The 6,945-nt window shown below is 35.8% G+C and overlaps 1 pseudogene; it reads left to right on the top strand.

Moving 5' to 3' along the window:
* Positions 1–886, top strand: part of LOC102815854 — an 11,122-nt pseudogene extending 10,236 nt beyond the window's left edge.
* Positions 887–6,945: the final 6,059 nt, after the last annotated feature.

Genomic DNA, 6,945 nt, shown 5'->3' with positions numbered 1-6,945 from the left:
AGGAGATGAGGAATTTGAGAAACCAGATTCAGCTGCAGCGGCTGAACCTTGAGATACTGGTTTGAAGTTTGGTGAGGGGTGGGGGTGGTGATGGGGTCCCGGTCTTTGGCTTCTTGACTGGGTCCTGATTCGACAGCGAACATATCTTGGCCTGTCAGAAATTGGAAGGTCATTGATTATTCAGACTTTCAGGAATCTGATGATGCTGATGAAGATTATGGAAGAGATTCGGATCCTCCAGCTAAGAAAATGTGATCATCTCCTCGAGAGCTAAAAATAAGAGGTGGTCTGGAAAGAATTCACAGGAAGACAGTGAGGACTCACTAGGGAAAAAAAAAAAAAAAAAAGATGTGAAGACCAAGAAGGATGACTTTCTCAGCAGACGATAGTGAAAATGAAAAAGAAGATCATAAAAATGTACGCCAGCAATGATAGGCAGCTTCTAAAGCAGCTTCTAAGGCGAGAGAAATGCTTCTGGAAGATGTGGGCAGTGAGGAAGAACAAGAAGAGAAGGATGAGGCACCATTCCAAGAAAAAGATTCTGGCAGTGATGAAGAGTTCCTAATGAAAGACGATGATAACAGTGACTATGACAATTCAAAAACGAAAAACAAAAAGATGGTTAAGAAATCCAAACCAGAGGGAAAAGAAAAGAAAATGCCTGAACCCAGGCTAAAGGCAACAGTGACGCCAAGTCCAGTGAAAGGCAAAGGGAAAGTGGATCATCCCACAGCTTCAAAGACATCAAAGGAAAAGACTCCTTCCCCCCAAAGAAGACAATGAGGAATCAGAAAGCCCTCCAGAACAGAAAACATCTGCCAGGCCTCCACCAGAAAAATCTAGGGATGAAGGGTATGAAGCTGAAGCCCAGTCTGGAGGTGATTAAAAGTGATGATGGTTAGGGGAGAGATTTTATTAAGAAAAAAAAAGGAGAACCTCCTTAGGACAGAGTACAGTTTGACTATGGCTTGAAAGATGGCCTTTGAACGCTTGTTTCCATTTGTTGAAGATAACAATTTCTCTCTCTCTGTCTCTTTTTTTTTTTTTTTTAAAGAAAACCATTGTATGTGTAAGTTACTTTTTGGATGTCTCTTCTTTTTGCGACACACTCCCTCACCCCACCCTCAGTCTCCAATAAAAGCCATGACAAATGAGTCACGAGATTGATCTCTCCATCTATTTTAATGGAAGGCATACCGCAGTGGGAAAGCAATTAAGATTTAAGACGAACACTATCAACATGTTGCTTTTTGTTAAATAATAACAAGTTGAACAGAAATCAGAAAACGCAGAAAGGTTTTAATTTAAAATGATTGCTTCTTTTCCTGCCTGTACTTCAAAAACGAAAAAAAAAAAAAAATCAATTGTCCTCTGATATCAGTTTTTATAAACTATATACATGAACTTCAATGTCTTTTTTTTAAATCATGAATTTAAGCTTCCACTGATGAGAGGCAGGTAAGAGTGAAGACTAAGTCTGAGTTGTTATGTAAAGTATTCATATTTTTATTTTGGGGGAGGGTGTGGAGAACAGGATTGCCAAGCCTTACTGAGGGGGTTAAGTTTTCTTTTTTATTTATCACTTGTTATTTCTGAGTCTTTAAGAATCTTGCACTTTAAAAAAGGGGAAAAAAGGCAGGGGCCACCGAAACTGAAATCACTCTTGATTTCAGATCTCATTCTCTAATGGTTTGTTCATGTTTTTAAAATATATGTGTATTTGTTCTGTTTCTTGGATAAACTTACCATGTGTATTTCCCTTCCCACTCCTACTCCTGGGAGGGAGGTGATGAAAAAATCCTAGAATTTAAATGGCAAGATCAATCTATATATCACAGTGAATTTCTTCTCAAACTGACTAGGTTTTAAGCAAATAAAGTATCAATTAATGTGAAACTGAAAAAAAAAATTAAAATTAAAATATCATCATCCAAAAAGGACTTCTGGTGTGGTGCTGTAGGAAAAACACTGAGCTGCTAACCACAAGGTCTTTGGTTCAAATCTGCCAGCTGCTCCTCGGAAACCCTATACAGGGTTGCTATGAATCAGAATCCACTCCACGGCACTTAACAGCAACAACATCACCCAAAAAAGGAGCTCTGGTGACACAGTAGTTAAGTGTTTAACTGTTAATTGAAAAGCTGACAGTTTGAACCTACCAGACACCCCATTGGAGAAAGATGTGGCAGTCTGTCCTTTTAAAGATTATTGTTGTTGTTAAGTGCCATTGAGTTAGTTCCCACCCTTAGTGACCCTGTACGGGTTTCCAAGGAACAGCTAGTGGGTTTGAACCACTGATCTTGTGGTTCTCAATCCAGTGCTTATCCTGCAGTGCCACAACAGAAATCTCCTTTAAAGATTTTTGTTGTTAAGTCCCATCAAGTCAGTTCTGACTCATAGTGACCCTGTGTGTATAGGGTTTCCAAGGAGCTGCTGGTAAGTTTGAACCACCAACCTTGTGGTCCAGTGCTTTATCGCACAGCGCCACACCAGGACTGCCTTAAAGATTGTTGTTGTTGTTAAGTGCCGTGGAGTCGGTTCTGACTCATAGCGACCCTGTACAAGGTTTCTGAGGCTGTAAATCTTTACGGGAGCAGAAAGCCTCATCTTTCTCTCGAGGAACCGCTGGTAGTTTCGAACTGCTGACCTTGTGGTTCGCAGCCCGATTTGTAACCACTTTAAAGACTACACTCTTGTAATTCTTATGGGACAAACTCTATGGGGCAGTTTAGTCTGCCCTATAGTATTAGTATAAATAGGAATCAACTGGAAGACAATAGGTTTTTTTGGTTTATCACCAACTGGGTAGTACAACTGGTTAGCATGACGGTCTGCTAACTGAAAGATTATTGGTTTGAGTTCATCCAGAGGTACCTAGGAAGAAAGGCTTGGTGATCTACTTTTGAAAAATGAACTACTGAAAACCTTGTGGACTATTATGGCACTCCTGGTACTCTCATGAGTCAGAATAGACTCAATGGCAACTGGTGCTGGTACTGTATCAACCAACTTGACCAAATTGGCAGTTACAGAAAAATACACTCAATAAAAGCTGAATTCATGTTTTTTTTTTCTAATTTCACTTCTAAAATGAAGCACTGAGCTAGATAGAACATATGCTGAACCACAAAGCAAGTCTCAGTAAATTTGAAAGTGCTGATGGATAGTTTTAAATCAGAAATCAGTAACAGCAAGATACCTAGAAAATCCCACATTTGCATTTTAAATAACATACTAATAAATAACCCATGGGTCAAAGAAAATAATTAAGGGAAATTATAAAATATGATAAACTGAATAATAATAATAAATACATAATTTTGTGGAGTGCATGAAAAGAAACCCTCTTAGGGAAATCTATAGCAAACCTGTATAGGGTTTCCAAGAAGCAGCTGGTAGATTTGAACCAATGACCTTGTGGCTAGCAGCTCAGTACTTTTCCTACAGCGCCATATAGGAAGTCCTTGTTGGATGATGGTATTTTAATTTTTTTTTTTTTTTTTTTTAGTTTCACATTAATTGATACGTGTGTGTGTGTGTGTGTGTGTGTGTGTGTGTGTTTGTGCTTATTTTTTCAGCTGGGGAGTGGCCATACACTAACTTACATGTACATTATAAATCCCACAATATGCTGTTTCATATTTTTCTTTTATGTTTGCATGTATATTTACTATTTCTGATGCTATAAACAATTTTTGTGTAAATTCAGGTAATTATCTGTTATTACTAACCTCCTTTTATTTAAAGCTTATATATTGGAGGCCTGGTTACAATGTGAGTTAGCATTGTGCTGTTAACTGCAAGGTTAGCAGTTCAAATCCACCAGACACTCTGTGGGAGAAAGGTGAGACTTTGTATTCCCATAAAGATTTATAGCCTCAGAAAACCTATATAATGTTATAATGAGTTGAACTAACTTGACAGCACACAATAACAACAGATATATATCAGATAAATACATTAGCGATTTATATTAGCAAAAGGAAAAGGATAAAACTAATAAGTACAGCTTCTATCCAAAGACTCTAGAAAATTAAGAATAGATTAAACCTAAAAAAAAAAAAATAATTAAAAATAATCATGCTCTCTCTATATGTTATAAGACAATTAGACATATAGAACAGTACAGATAATGTTTTCCAGTGCCATTGAGTAGATTCTGACTCACAGTGATTCTGTATATGGTTTCTAAGGAGCCACTGGTGAGCTTGAACAGCCAACCTTGCAGTTCAAGCTGATCTTGCAGCACAGCACATTAACCCATAGTACCACACCAGGACAAAAGTAAGGGGGGAAAAGTGAAATCTAATAAAATATCAGATAATATAGTTTTTTGAAAAGTTTAGTAGACACAATGAACTTTTAGCAATAAGGCAAAGATACCTGTTCTCATCACATCTATTCAACAGTGAATTTGAGGTTCTAGACAATATAATAAGAATGAAAAAAAGTTTGCACAAACTAAAAAAGATTGAGTAAATGAAGAGATCAATGGAACATAAGCAAAAGAAACAAAACTTAAGCCATACCAATATACAGCATAATAAAATTGCAGAAAACCAACGATTAAGCTAAAATAAACTTAATCAAATAAAAATTACATATAACATCTAAATGAATAAAGATAAAAATGACCACAGAGTTCTTGTCATAACTCACTCAAGCTAGAGGAAAGCAGAGTAGCATCTTTAAAGTATTGAAGGAAAAAAAGAGTCAATCTTTGTTTAGTGAAGGATCTTTCTCAAAATAATGATAAATGATGACATATTTCAGAAAAAGGAAACAGACAATTCATTGCAAACACATATAAACTGCAAAAATTTTAAAGGAAGTTTTAATAACAGATGAATACCTGAATTTGCACAAAGAAATTAAGAGCATCAGAAATAGTAAACATACAGGCAAACCTAATAGAAAAATATGAGACACTTAATACATTGTGGGATTTATAACGAACATAGAAATTAGTGTATGGCCACCCCCCAGCTGAAAAAATAAGCACAAACACAGACACACAAACACAAAAGAAGAAAACCAGGAGGAGGAAATAGTAGAAAGAAATATATACAGCATAATATTTCAAGCTAGATGATGATATATAAAACATCACTTTTAAATCTTCAGATAAATAAATAAAGCAGAATTTAAAATAAAATAATATATAATATTATTTCAAGCTATATTATAATATATTAAAATATTAATTCTAACTCATAGAACAAATAGATAAATAAAACAGAATTTGGCAATGACATATCAGACAAGGGACTGCTCTGTAAATTTTATAGAACACTTCAACACCTCAACAACAAGAAGACAAATAATCTAATTAAAAAAACAACAGATGTCATGAATAGATATTTCACCAAAGAAAACATTCAGAAGGCCAACAAAGTATGAAGAAATACTCATGATCATTAGCCATTAGGAAGAGATGCAAATCAAAACAACAATGAGGTATCACATCTTACTTTAGCATTAACAGCAAATTTAAAATAAACAGAAAACAACAAACGCTGGTAAGGGTGTGGAGAGTCTGGGACCTTCCTGCACTGCCAATGGAACTTTTAAAAATGGTGTAACCACTGTGGATAACAATATGGCACTTTCTCAAAAAGTAAGAACAGAACTACAGTATGGCCTAACAAGCTGTCTACTTGGTTTATATCTTCAAGAATTAAGAGCTGTGACCTGAACAGATATATGCATGCACACCCATGTTCATTGTAACATTGTTCACAATACCAAAAAGCCTAAATGCTCATCAACAGAAGACTGGTTAAAACAAACTTTGGTACATAAAAACAATGGAATACTAGCAATGCTGAAGAATAAAGATGAATCTGTGAAACACCTCATAACATGGATGAACCTGGTAGATATGATGAATGAAATTAGTCATAGAAGGACAAATATTGTATGAGACCACGATTGCAAAGAGTTAAAGACAAAGGTTTTCATGATAAAAGAAACATTCTATAATGGATACTGGAGTCTGGTCTGGTGCTGTGGGTTAAAGCGCTGGGCAACAAAGTTAGGTTGAAACCACAAATGTGGCGGCTCAAATTCCTCGGAAACCCTTTACAGGGTCGCTATGAGTTGCAACCAATTCGACAGCAATTAACAATAACAATAACAACATGATAGTTACCAGGAGTGGGAGGAAAGGGAAAATTATTTACTGGCTAAAGGTTAGTCATAGTGTGGCTCTGTAGGATTATGCACTGGGCCAGAAGGTCGACTTGAACTGCAAGAACGCCATTCAAACTCACCGGCCGTTCAAACTCACCAGCAGCTCTTCGGAAACCGTTTACGAGTCGCTGAGTCAGATACGACTTGAGGGCACATCATAACAACAAAGATAGACAAGTCTTAACCTGGGTGACAGGGAAGGCAGTTAAAATAAAAAAACAAAGAAGGGGAAAAATATGAAACTATATAAAAATCATGAAAAAACACAAGAAAAGACATATCTGGCAAGCAACAATTTTGAGGCAGAGGTGGATAAGAAGGCAGAAAAAATTAAAGAAGATAATCGTACTAAAAAATAATCAATATTACCCATAAGTACTGTCCACCATTAAAAAGAGTACTGTGCACCTGCATGAAACCATAATGTTCAACAATTACTTTGAAACAAGTATGAGAATGTAAGGGAGCAGGGAAATACCATGAATAAAATTGAAATAGCCAGAATGAAAATATTCACACATTTTGAACAATGTAGCCTATGTCACTAAACAATTTTTATAGAAATTGTTGACTGCAAACAAAGACAACTATGCAAACCTTCAATGTAAGCACAATAAAATATTAAGAAAGAAATAAAAACCTTTGCTTTAAAGGAGTCACAGAAAAAAATAAGACAGACATCAATTGTAAATGTCAAATATTAGACTTATTAGATAAGAATTAAAATTATGGAGAAAGATATATAATCTTAAA

Source organism: Chrysochloris asiatica, unplaced genomic scaffold (assembly GCF_000296735.1).
Source record: "Chrysochloris asiatica unplaced genomic scaffold, ChrAsi1.0 scaffold00098, whole genome shotgun sequence".
In the NCBI taxonomy this organism is placed as follows: domain Eukaryota; kingdom Metazoa; phylum Chordata; class Mammalia; order Afrosoricida; family Chrysochloridae; genus Chrysochloris; species Chrysochloris asiatica.
The sequence above is the reverse complement of the archived record's forward strand: the minus strand, read 5'-3'. Positions and strand labels throughout refer to the sequence as shown.